Here is a 12,698-nt window from a genome sequence, read left to right as displayed (position 1 = left end):
TATTTTGATGTTCAAATTGGCTAGAAGGAGACACTTGGCTACTAGCTGATCCTGTGTCCTTTGGATAAGATCCCATCACTCTTTGTGTACTTCTTCAAAATAACATGTCCCAGACCCATCTAACTTTTACCTTCCCCAAACCTAGATCAGTCATTTCTTATGGAGCCCTAGTTTTATCTATTGGACAATGGCATTTAGAAAGCTGAGTGCTCATGCTTAGTGTGCTTGTTACCAAGGTATCATTGCTATGAGTCATTTCAGTAGACAAAATTAGAAAAAAAGTTTACATTACATTTTATAATGATTATAATTATCTATCTATCTATCTATCTATCTTAAAACCCATTACTTCACACTGATAACTCCAACACCGTGTAGTTTATTGTAGTCTTCTCCCTTACCAAATATGTAACTCCCTTCTATAGTGAAAAAACCCATTCATTGTTCCTGATATAGTTACTTACTTGCTCAGTTCCTCAACCCCAATATGTAACCAATTTTCAAAGCTGTGCCAGTAAAGTTCAACCCCAGACACATGTTGCCCTGCTGCCCTTCCTCCAACCCAATGCCCCCAGCCAGGCTCCAAGTAGGGGAATGGGAAGTGGAATAAGAAAGGAAGGAGGAGGAAAGGCTTAAGAATCTTGGCTCAGGCCATGCCAGCCCCTTTACCACCCTAGTTGTGTGGGCTGAAAGATGGGCCCTGGATAGACACACCGTATCTCTCCAGCCCCCTGCTGGGTGTGTGACAGAAGCTTAGTTCTGTCAAAATTTTGAAAACCCAAATTCTGAAGTCATCTTTTGGAGTCTATTCAATATTAATTGAAACAACTAGGTTAGCTATATAAGCGTATAAAACAAACTAATATTGTTATAATCCTTTTCCCTTGTAATCTCAAGGGATATATATATATATATATATATATATATATATATATATATATATATTTTTTTTGCCTTGGAAGAAAGATGCACAAATATTATAGCTTATTCTTTCTTTTTAACTAAAAAGGAGATAGCTAATGAATTTACTTATGAGACTGGCTCCCTGTTGATATTTTTACTCAGAGATTTGCAATCACCTGGTAACATTTGATGCTGCCTTGAAAATGCTGACAGGCCAATCGCAATACTGGCAAATCTAAATCTGTCTCATACTCCCATATTTCAAGAAAGATATTTTTATTTCCAAATATCTAAAAATTGATATGCCAAGTGTTATAGACCCAGAATATAAACATGAGTAAAACTATATCTCTATATTTAAAAGAAATATAAACAATGAAAATAGAAAAATAAAAACTCCCAACAACTTACAGAGAAAAGAAAACTCGAAGAGGTAAAATAATGTAAACAAATTGGATAGAAAGATAAAATACCTGTATCTTGGACTTCTGGTCAAGATGGCCATAAGTAAACATGATACTTGCCTCCTCCCACAACCACATCAAAATTACAACTAAACAACAGAACCATTATCATTCAGAACAGCCTGAAATCAAGCTAAATGGAAGTCCTACAACTGTGGAATTAAAGAAGAAGCCACATTGAAACTGGTAGGAGGGGTGCAAATGAGGAACGGGCTGGTCCCACACCCACGTGTGGTGGATAAAAATCAGTAGGGATATCTCAGATGCAGATGTTCCCCCTGAGGAGTGATGAGTCCAAGCCCCACACCAGGCTCCCCAGTCCAGGGTTCTAGTGCCAGGAAGAGAAGTCCCCATAACTCTGGCTGTAAAAACCCAGCAGGGTTGTGGCTGAGGGAGACAGAGGTTTCTAGAGTCACAGGCAGTTCCTCTTAAACGGCCACACATGGACTTACTCTGTCTCACCTGCTCTGAACTCCAGTGCTGGGGCAGCAGCTCGAAAGGCACCAGAGACATACAGGGAAGAACTGAATTGTTTGGCATCAGGGCAAGAGCTGGAGGGGCAGCTTTCTCCCAGACAGAAGTGCTGGCAGAGACCATCATTATTCCTTTGGTGATCCCACAGAGCCAGCAGATCAGTGCCATCTTTGAGTCTCCATCAACCTGGCTCACACTGTTTGCCCCACTTGGGTGATTCCCTGAGGTCCTGCCCAACTGAACTTTCAGGCTCATCCAAGCTGTTTCCAGTGGCTTTTTCATACAAATGGCTTGTCAAAGCTCATGCTTCAGATTCTCTGACAATCTCTCAAATAAGCAGCATCAGGCCTCAGTGAGCCCTGTACTTCTCACTAAGTGGCCCCAGGCCCAGCACTAGCAGCAGCTGGCCTTGGTTCATAGCTTAGCCTTGCCTGGGCACCTCCATGCCCAACACTTGATGCAGCCATCCTCATATTGCTTTGCAGTTTATGCCTGTTGGCCCTGAGCAGAACATAAGCAGTGGCTAACCTTGGAGGCCCCAGAGCCAGAGCACCCAGTGGACAATTTCAGACCATGTTGAAGAACCACCATCCAACCACCTCTATAAGCAATACACTCAAGGGGTGGACTCATGGATACCAGTGCTCTGCTGAAATGAGTCCTGCTCTGTGGGGTGGACCCCTGCATAACTGATTGTCCACAGTAGTCAGAGGTCAGTGGTCATGGTCAGAACCAGTCTTTGCAGGTGATTGGCCTGAGTAAATCCCTCCAGTTGACATGCCAACAATAATCAAGGCCCAATTACAATAGAAGAGTGTACAGCCCACACACAGTGTGTGTGTGTGTGTGTGTGTGTGTGTGTGTGTGGTGTAACTTGAGTGCCCAACTTGGGTGATAGGGGAGGCTGTGACACTGGACCCTACAGGACAGCTACTACATTAAGCCACACTACAAAGCCTGGGACACATAGCAGCTTTACCTAATACATAGAAACAAACACAGGAGGCCACCACAATGAGGAGACAAAGGAACATGGCCCAAATGAAAGAACAGAACAAAACTCCAGAAGAACTAAAAAAAAAAATGGAGACAAACAATCCCAATCTACTAGATGTATGTAGAGTTCAAAACACTGGTTATAAGAATGCTCAATGAACTTAGTGAGAACCTCAACAGCATAAACAAGAACCAGTCAGAAATGAAGGACACACTAACTGAAATAAAGAATAGTTTACAGAGTAGATGAAGCCAAGAATAAAATCAGCGATTTGGAACATAAGAAAACAAAAAAACACCCATTCAGAACAGCAAAAGGAAAAAAGAATCCAAAAAAATGAGGATAGTGTAAGGAGCCCCTGGGACAACTTCAAGTGGTACTGACATTAGCATCATGGGGGAGTCAGAAGGAGAAGAGAGAAAGCAAATAATTGAAAACATATTTGAAAAAAATAATGACAGAAAACTTCTTTAACTTGGTGAAAGAAATAGACATACAAGTCCAGGAATCACAGAGTCCCGAACAAGATGAACCCAAAGACGTCCACACCAACATACATCATGATTAAAATGCAAAAGGTTAAAGACAAAGAGAATCTTAAAAGCAGCAAGAGAAAAGCAGTTAGTTATCTACAAGGGAGATCTCATAAAACTGTCAGTTGATTTCTCAACAGAAACTGCAGGCCAGAGGGAGTGGCAAAAAATATTCAAAGTGATGAAAAGCAAGGGCCTATAACCAATAATAGTCTACCCTGCAAAGATATCATTTATAATGGAAGGACAGATAAAGAGTTTCCCAGATAAGAAAAAGCTAAAGGAGTTCATCACCACCAAACCAGTATTATATGAAATGTTAAAGGGTTTTCTTAAAGAGGAAGAAGAAGATAAAATATGTGAACTGTAAAATGGCAGTAAATATATATCTATCAACAATTGAGTCTAAAAACAAAACAAACAAAAAAGCAGAACAGAAACTCATAGATACAGAATCATAGATATAGAGAATGTCTTTACAGATGCCAGATAGCAGGGTGGTTGGGTGGTGAGCAAAAAAGGTGAAGGGGTTGAGAAGTACCAATTGGTTGTTACAGAATTGGCACAGGGATGCAAAGTACAGCATAGGAAATATAGTCAGTAATAGTCTAGTAACTATGTATGGTGTCAGATGGGTGTGAGATTTATTGGGATGATCACTTATTAAGTTATCCAATGTGTAATCACTAGGGTGTACACCTGAAACTAATATAATAATGTATGTCAACTTTAATTAAAAATAAAAAATAATAAAATGTTTTATTAAAAAATGCCTGTATCTTCAGGTGCACTCAAAAGCATGTTGAAACTAAGGAAGGTTGAAAAAAGTTTTAGTCCTATGACATTATTATAGTCTAAAAACACTAATGTTTGTGAGCTTCAGATTTTTAGGTTCTAGAAGTACAATTTAAACCAATTCTGAAACAGATGCTAATGTAAATGATGCTTACAGGCATTGATAAAACACTTTGCCTTCCTTCTACTAACATATTCCATAATTATACTGTGATTTAAACAGTTTATATATAGAGAGATGAATGTGGAACAGGAGAAAAATATTCATACATTAGCATTCAGAGTAAGTAATTCAGACATCTAATTGTTCCAGCTCAAGGAATATTTAAAAATATTACCAGTTAGGTGTTCAAAATTATTTTGATTTATTTTTTATTGAGTCACACTGATCATTTACAAAATTAGAAAATGTTCTGGATCATCATACATGCACATTACAGAAAATACAGAAAAGGAACAGAATGGCAAGAAAGCATTTCTGTTTTTCTTTTATTCTAAATACAATAAAAATCATTTTTTTAAAAAACAGAGTTTGTGCTATTTGAAGACAATTATGGATGAAAACAGAATTTCTAGTTTTATTTGAGAGAAATACTGTATTAAGGGGTTTGACTGTACATTCTTTGAACTCCAATGCTCTTTCAGATGCATATTAATTAGCTTGACATAGTTTAAGTCTCTTTCTTCAATATTCTGAGAACACCAATGAAAAATCTTATTATTGTAAAAATTATTTTGAGATTTATACATTGGCCAATTTATAAGTCTTTTCCTCTGTAACTCGCCTAGAACCAAACTAAAATGGAGTCACTTATGTCAAGGACAAAATGGAGATGGTCAATGTAGGTTCATAAAGGAAGCTTAATGTAACATTACAGGAATTTACAGCTCTTCTCAGAAATCAAGAGGACAATAGTTAATTCCCAAACATCAAGTAATCTCTGGACTTCCTTGTTCCCATGACTCAGCTACCTTGATCCAAATAAGAAAGAGGTCCACTAGGTAAACAATCAGCTGAAAAAGCCAAATAACATCTTTATTTATCTGATACAAACCCCTTAGTCTGTGATGTGACCAACTTGTAACTCATTGTTCCTGTAGCCTTGAGTTTCCAAGCTTGCAGGACAAAACCTTGTAATAAACTCAACTTTCTGCTTTGTTTTATTCAGTATGCAGAGTTTGTTTTTTAACACTAAAATAATTTGAAAATTTTAAATCTTTGAAAATTCAGTTGTATTAATATAAGTATAATATTATGCTTTTTGAAACAGTTTCAGAAATTCAGTTTGTTCAACTAAATAAATGTTTACTAAGTACTTCCCTATGTTAAGATCTGTAGGAGAGTCAATTAAATAAAAAGTAGTCCTAACTTCAAGAAGTTTATAATCTCATAAAAGGTAATAACTTAAAAATCATACTTTGTCTTTTATTTTTATGATTTATACAAGTGTCATAAATGATGTGGGAGTTCAAAGGAAGTCATCCAATTTAAAAATAGTCTTTTCTAACAATTATGAATATCATATCCTCTATCATAGTATTTCCCCACCAATGAAAATTATTTTATTGATTTTTTCCCCCCAATTCTCACCCGAGGAGACTTTTTTTTCTATGTATCTTCAGATAGAGTGGGAGGGAAGCAGAGAGCAGGAGAGAGAGAGGAATACATCAATGTGAGAGAGACACATCAACTAGTTGCCTCCCACATGACCCTGACTAGGGCCGGGGATGAACTGAAACCGAGGTACTATACATACCCTTGACTGGAATCGAACCTGAGACTCATTGGTCCACGGGCCGACACTCTAGCCACTAAGCCAAACCGGCCAGGGCTATTTTGTTTTTGCTTTTTGATCATAAAAACAAACAGAATCATTGTAAAAGAAGTCAAACAATCAATAAAATAGCAAGAATATGAAAGGAAAAAACAAAAAATCATCCAAATTCCACAAACCATTAGCATTTAAACATTTCCCCAGATATTTTTCTATGTAATCAAGTATGCATATATATTGTTACATTTAATATCATATATGTATATATTTATTTTAAAAACAGAAAATATGATATAGGTATTTTGTAATTTTTTTTCTTTTCAATCTCATGTAAAAATTAATAAGCTCATCATTTTCAATGGGTATGTGGTCTTAAATTGGATGGATGTACTTAATCAATTTCTTATTGAAGAACACTACTTTTCAAATTTTCATGATTGTAAAAAATAACATGAGGATGAAACTGACATATCTCTCCACATGCTGAATTATCTTCTTGGAATAAAGCCTTAAAGTTAGAATTGCCAGGTCAAAAGTATGCTTTTGTAAAATGCTGATACATCTTAACAAATTACACTCTAAAAGAATACCAATTTAAATTTCCACCAACAGCGCAGTCAAGAGTCTCACACATAGGCTAACACTCAGAGCTGTCAATCTAATAGACACTGGTATAAAATTATCTTATTTGTATTGGATTATTAGTAGTGAGCCTAAATATATTTCATTGACCATTTTGTTTCTTCTGTTATAAAATATTATTTATGTTGTTTATTTTGTTGTTGGAGTGTTTTTATTTTTCTTATTCACCTGTGAAATGTTAGGGATATTATTAATCCTTTGTTTGACACGCATTACAAATATTTCTGTTCAAAAAAAATGTTTTCAAACTTGTTTTTGGTGCCTCTATTAAAAATGTAATTTTGAGCCCTGGCAGATTTGGCTCAGTGGTTACAGCATTGGCCCACTGACTGAAGGGTCATGGGTTCAATTCCTGATCAAAGGTGCATACCTGGTTTGTAGGTTCAATCCTGGGCCCTGTTTGGGGTTGTGCAGGAGGCCATCAATCAATGTGTCACTCTCACATCGATGTTTTTCTCTCTCTCTCCCTCCCTCCCTTCCATTCTATTAAAAAAAAATCAATGGAAAAATATCCTTAGGTGAGGAGTAACAACAACAAAAAATGTAATTTTGATGTTTTACAATGATCAATCTTTTCTGTCATAGTTTAGTTGACATGCTCGGAAAGGCTGTCCCATACAAAATTATGAACAAATTAGAAATAAATTCAGTCATATTTTCATTTGAATATGGTTTAATTTTAAAAATTTATATATTTATCTGGCATTTTCTTTGATATAAAGAGTGAACTAATAATGAGCATTTTTCTATTTGAATCCTTGATTTGAATGTTATATATATCATCTATTAAGATCCTATAGAGGCTCACAGCTATTTCTAAACTTTTTTATTATGCCACATTGGTCTGTTGGTCTCTTCCAGATCCTGTAGCATTGTATCTGGTCTGATAAGATTTTCATCATTATATTTTTAGTGTTCCAAGTAGAAGAATAGTTTTGTTTTATTCTCTCTTCAGTCTACATATCCCACGTTGAGGGTATGTTAGCCACCCATTTTAATAGGATTTTGAATGGCACTGCATTGGATTTAAACATTAAGAGCTTAAATTTTCACAATATTTAGTATTTCTATCAAAGAAGAAACTATGCCTTTTCTTTTGTCCAAGCTTTCCTTTGTGTTCTTCAGTAAAGTTTATAGTTTATTTATTTGGATTTTGCATATTATTTTGACTTTTTCATACATGTCTAAAAGGTTTCTTACTTTTGTGAATAGAGTTTTTATTCAAATCAATGATTCAAATAGTTTTTATTCAAATATATTTTCTAATTATATTGTTCATTATAAGTCATACAATGTTAAATAATTGTAGAAATCTTTGTCTAATTATATTTTCTAATTATATTGTTCATTATAAGTCATACAATGTTAAATAATTGTAGAAATCTTTGTCTCGTCACTATTTTTAATGGCAATATTTGTAGTATTTCATATTTTAGGGTTTGTTTTGGGAAATGCATACTGTTATATTATTATCTTACATTTTTTAAATTGAAGTAACATTGGTTTGTAACATTATATAAGTTTCAGGTTTAAAACATTATAATTTGATATCTATACACCAAAAGTCTAGTTTCCATCTGTCACCATTCATTTAGGCCCCTTTGCCCATTTTGCCCTTCCCCACTTCCCTTCCCCTCTGGTAGTCACTAAACGTTTTGTTTTATAGTCCACATATGAGTTAAATATGATTTTGCCTTTTTCCTTATTTCACATAACATAATACTCTCAAGGTCCATTCATGTCATCATAAATGGCAATATTTCATCTTTTTTATGGATGAGTAGTACTCCATTATATATATATGATATTTGATTATATATATATGTATGTAACATTTTCTTTATCCATTCTTCTATTATTATTTTAACAAGTTCAGCAACAGCAATATGTGTGAATATTAAATTTTATCAAATGCTTTTCAATATTTATCAGAAGATAACATACTTTTTTTCTCCTTTTCTATTCAGGGATGACTAATGTTAATGGACCATCCTTGCATTCCTACAACAACTCTACTTGATCATAGTTTGATATATATTTTTAAATGAATCACTGAATTCAGCTTGCTAAAATTATATTTAGGTCATTTGCATCAATATTCATGAGTGAATTGCTTTGTAGTTTTCCTCTTTTAGAATACTTTTAAAAAGATTTGGAATCATTATTCTGACACGATAATGAATATGAACAGCCTTTCTTCTTTCTATAGCCCTGTAAGTTTAAATACATGTCAACTATCACTTGAAGGTTAAAAAACTTTACCTCTGAAGACTTGTTTTAGTTTTCACCTTATAGTTTATTGGTTGGTTTAAGCTTTCAAGATTATCTTGTGTCTATTTTTTCTTCCCTTTGAACCACATTTTCCACAGTGATGTATGACCATTTCTGCTTTCTAATTTATATTTATTTTTATGTCAGTTACTTTCCTTTGTTTTTAAATTTTAAGCTAGCTAGTATTTTACCTAGTATATTTTCTTTTTAAAGAAGCAATTATTAAACTTATTAATTCTACTGCTTTTATTTTAAAAACTTTATTTCTGCTTTTATTTTAATAATTTTCTTCTAAATTTTTTGCTGCTACTATTTATATTCTAAACTCTCATAGTTTTGGCAATTAATGTTTAGATTGCTATTTTTCTAGAAACTTTAGTTTAGATTTATTCTTTGGCTAGAGTAATTCCAGAGAAATTTTAACATCTGTAAGCAGCAATTGATGTATTATTTCTTTATATGCTTGTTTTTCATTCCTAATTTTAATGAGTTATTGTCAGATGGTATATTTATTATGTACTATTAATATAGGAATTTGTTGAGGCTTTTTGGGGGAACTAAAATGTAACATTTAAATTTTTGATGACTGTTTAAAATAATGTCTTCTCTACAGACAATAGATGAAATATAAACAGATGTGTGTGTGTGTGTGTGAGACGTGTTAATGACCACCAGAGGTCTCAGCCACCACAGATGAACAAACCAAGCAGACAAATGACCCAGCGAGTTGACGTCAACTAACTTTAGCCATCAAACTTCTCAATGTTGGCATGATGGGCACATAGCTGGCCATTCTGGCCCATTGTGGGATAACATGATGGATGATTCTCACTCCAGTGCTCTCTGATGAGTTGCCAGAGGTTTTGTAGCTCATTGTCTACATTGTTATGCAATGCCTTTCTCTGTCTAATCTTGCTTCATCCCTCTTTCCTTCACAGGTGTTGATCCTAGTAAAGATTTTGTATTCAATCTTTACCTTATCATCTGATTATGGAAAACCCAACTTGGGATGCTGAATTCTATGAAATGCATCAGTCCTTACTCCTCTGCTTCCGGTTAGATTTGGTCAAATGGAACAGAAGCAGGATGTAAGAGAGAGGGCAGGAGGAAAGAGAAGTCAGGGTATTTATTGCCCCATTTTCTATTGCTTTGTTATGGTTCTGGCCTATACTGTGCTTCTTTATTACTTCAGTTCAAGCTTGTGGCTCCTCTTCCATGACTCCATCCTTTATTAGCCTATAGTGACACCTTGCCATTCCCTTCCCCTTCCAGCTTACCAGTGAGTAAAGGCTAGATATACTTCTATAAAAAATTACTCCAAAATCTTAGTAACTTACAACTACAAAGATTATTTATTGGTCGTTGGTTGTGGTGCTGGTTCCTAATGTCCAATCTGGGATCCAGGTGATGAGAAGCACAAAGTGGCTTGAAAAGTTGCTTCCCATCTAGTTTATGACATTTCAGCTCACATTTTATTGGCTCGGACGGGTAATGGCCAAGTCTAACTTCAGTGAGTAGGGAAGTATAAGCCTCTTCAGGACAAAACAGAAATAGGTGAACAGTAATATAATCTAGCAAAGGTATTAATGCCTTCCCCAATGTTGTTGTACATGGGTACTCAATGGCTGTGGAGGTTCTTGTGCGTGTGTAAATATATCTTTAAGATCTTTCAAGGATGCTGTCTGTATCGTGTACAGAATCCGGATAGATACAATGGTGTTCACTGAGTCTTTTATTACCATTTCCTTTCAACATCATGTAGTTTTTCTCTCAGGAATTAGAATAATTACATTGTTTTATACTTTGTTAATTAGTAATTTGGCCTTAATTTTATGCTCAACTGAATTCAGTGCTCACCAAACAACTCTCACCTGTGACTTTGCCATTTTTTTAGTTTTTATTTGAGTGAATCTCTCTATATTGGTTAGATTGTGTTGACAAATACATTTTTCAAAAACGTTAACTAAATAACTGGGAGATATACTTCCTCAGAATTTGACATTTGAGATTATTTCATATTGTCTGGACATTTGAATACAATTAGGCTGAGTATGCAATTCAAATCTCTTTTCGCCCAAAACTCCACTGACATCATTCCACACTTTTCCTGCATCTCAAGGTGCTGAGGACAATTCTTAAGTTTGTATTTTTTCTTTGTTTTTATCTCTTCCTTTGTTGGTAGCTTATTTTTACTGCTTGAATGCTTTCACCTTGAAGTTCAATAACTTCACTTGGATCTGTGTCAGAGCTTATACGTTTTTACCTTTCTCTTCCAGAGCAGTGACTCTTGTTCTTCATATCTGGTCTCCCCTCACTTCAGAAATGTTATTTCAATGAGATCTTTGATGATTTTTTTTACTCCATCCACTCTGCCGTGTCCTTCTGCTCACAGTTTTGTGTGTGATTATTTAAAGCTCGTTCTACCTGTCGTGGGTTGGTTTCTCTAGTGTCATTTTCTACTCGTCACTATGTCTAAGTATTTTAAAGTTCTTCAATGTCAATTTTTCTCTCTCTTTAGACTATCAGTTTCCTTTTCATGTTATTCTGTTTTATATCTTTACATGTCACATGTGGTTCCTTAATTTCTTTAGGGATACATAGCATTTATAATTTAAAATCTTTTTCTCAACTAAATTGTCATTTATCTTTAGTGGGTCTATATATTTTTTCCTCCTTGCCTTCTCTTTCCTCTTCTTTCTCTTCCTTCCTTCCCTTCCTTTTTCTCTTCCTTCTTTCTGCATTTTTAAAATGTTGTTTTAAATCATAGATTCATTTTTTAAAAACTTATTATTATTTTTAATCCTTATCCAGGGATAATTTTTCATTTATCTTCAGATAGAGTGTCAGGGAGAGAGAGAGAGGGAGAGAGAGACGTGAGAGAGACACATTGACTGGTTGCCTCCCGCACAACCCTGACCAGGGCTGGGGACCAAACCGCAACCAAGGTATATGCCATTGGCCAAAATTAAACCCGCAACTCCTTGGTCTGTGGGCCAACGCTCTAACCACTGAGAAAAACCTGCCAGGGCAAAACTTACTTATTTTTGATTAAAGAAATCTCTTTCTGGTGCTCATTAACATCCTCCCAAAATAATAACTGGAAACCAAGATAGCAAACCACACAAGAGGACAAACTCCTAACACAGACAGGCACTTCCAGCTTAGAGTTTCAAAAAATCTAGAGAACAGCGTAGAATGATGGCTCTCATATTCTACAGCTTAATGTTTGCCCCAAGATGGCACCACTTTTGGTTAAAAGGAAGGTCACAGATAACAGCATGCTGCTTGGAGAAGTGATTTTCCATCTATTTGCTAATCTTGCTCATCAGTGTTAAAAGAGTAGACCCTATATTATTTTCTAGGCTTTTAAAGCTAACAACAACAACAAAAAAGTGAGAATCTTTAGATTTACTGTCATATGTCACCTACGACTCTGCATTGTGTTCATAAACTGGAGAATGTAACTGTGGCTCTCAGTGTCTTCTCTCAACGTAGTCTAAATAGTATTGTACATAACAGGCCTAACTTTTCTAAGTTTAAGTTGGAAATCAAAGAAAGAAGTTTTGTAAACATGCCCATGTATCATTACCTTTTCAAGAAGTCCACTGTGACTTTCATAACCTATTTTACTGAGAACCAGGAAAGCAATGATCAGACTACATGTTTGGTTTAAGATACAGAAAGTCAGGGCTTTATTAATAGTTTCTGAAACTCTAGGCATTTAGAAGCAAATTATATATTGGAGTTATTTCACTCCATTAATAAGCATATCTACTAGGTAATTTATTTGACCTAATGACTTTCTGTAAAATTAACAAAGTGTTTTCAAAGCATATTTATGAAA

At 35.0% G+C, this 12,698-nt stretch overlaps 1 protein-coding gene across 1 annotated transcript in view; it reads right to left on the bottom strand.

The window, feature by feature from the left end:
- CABCOCO1 (ciliary associated calcium binding coiled-coil 1) overlaps positions 1–12,698 on the bottom strand; it is a 110,815-nt gene that overhangs the window by 35,287 nt on the left and 62,830 nt on the right. The window lies entirely within an intron of this gene.

This window comes from Molossus molossus, unplaced genomic scaffold (genome assembly GCF_014108415.1).
Source record: "Molossus molossus isolate mMolMol1 unplaced genomic scaffold, mMolMol1.p scaffold_m16_p_17, whole genome shotgun sequence".
In the NCBI taxonomy this organism is placed as follows: Eukaryota; Metazoa; Chordata; class Mammalia; order Chiroptera; family Molossidae; genus Molossus; species Molossus molossus.
Note: the sequence above shows the minus strand (reverse complement) of the source record. Positions and strands in the feature narration are given on the sequence as shown.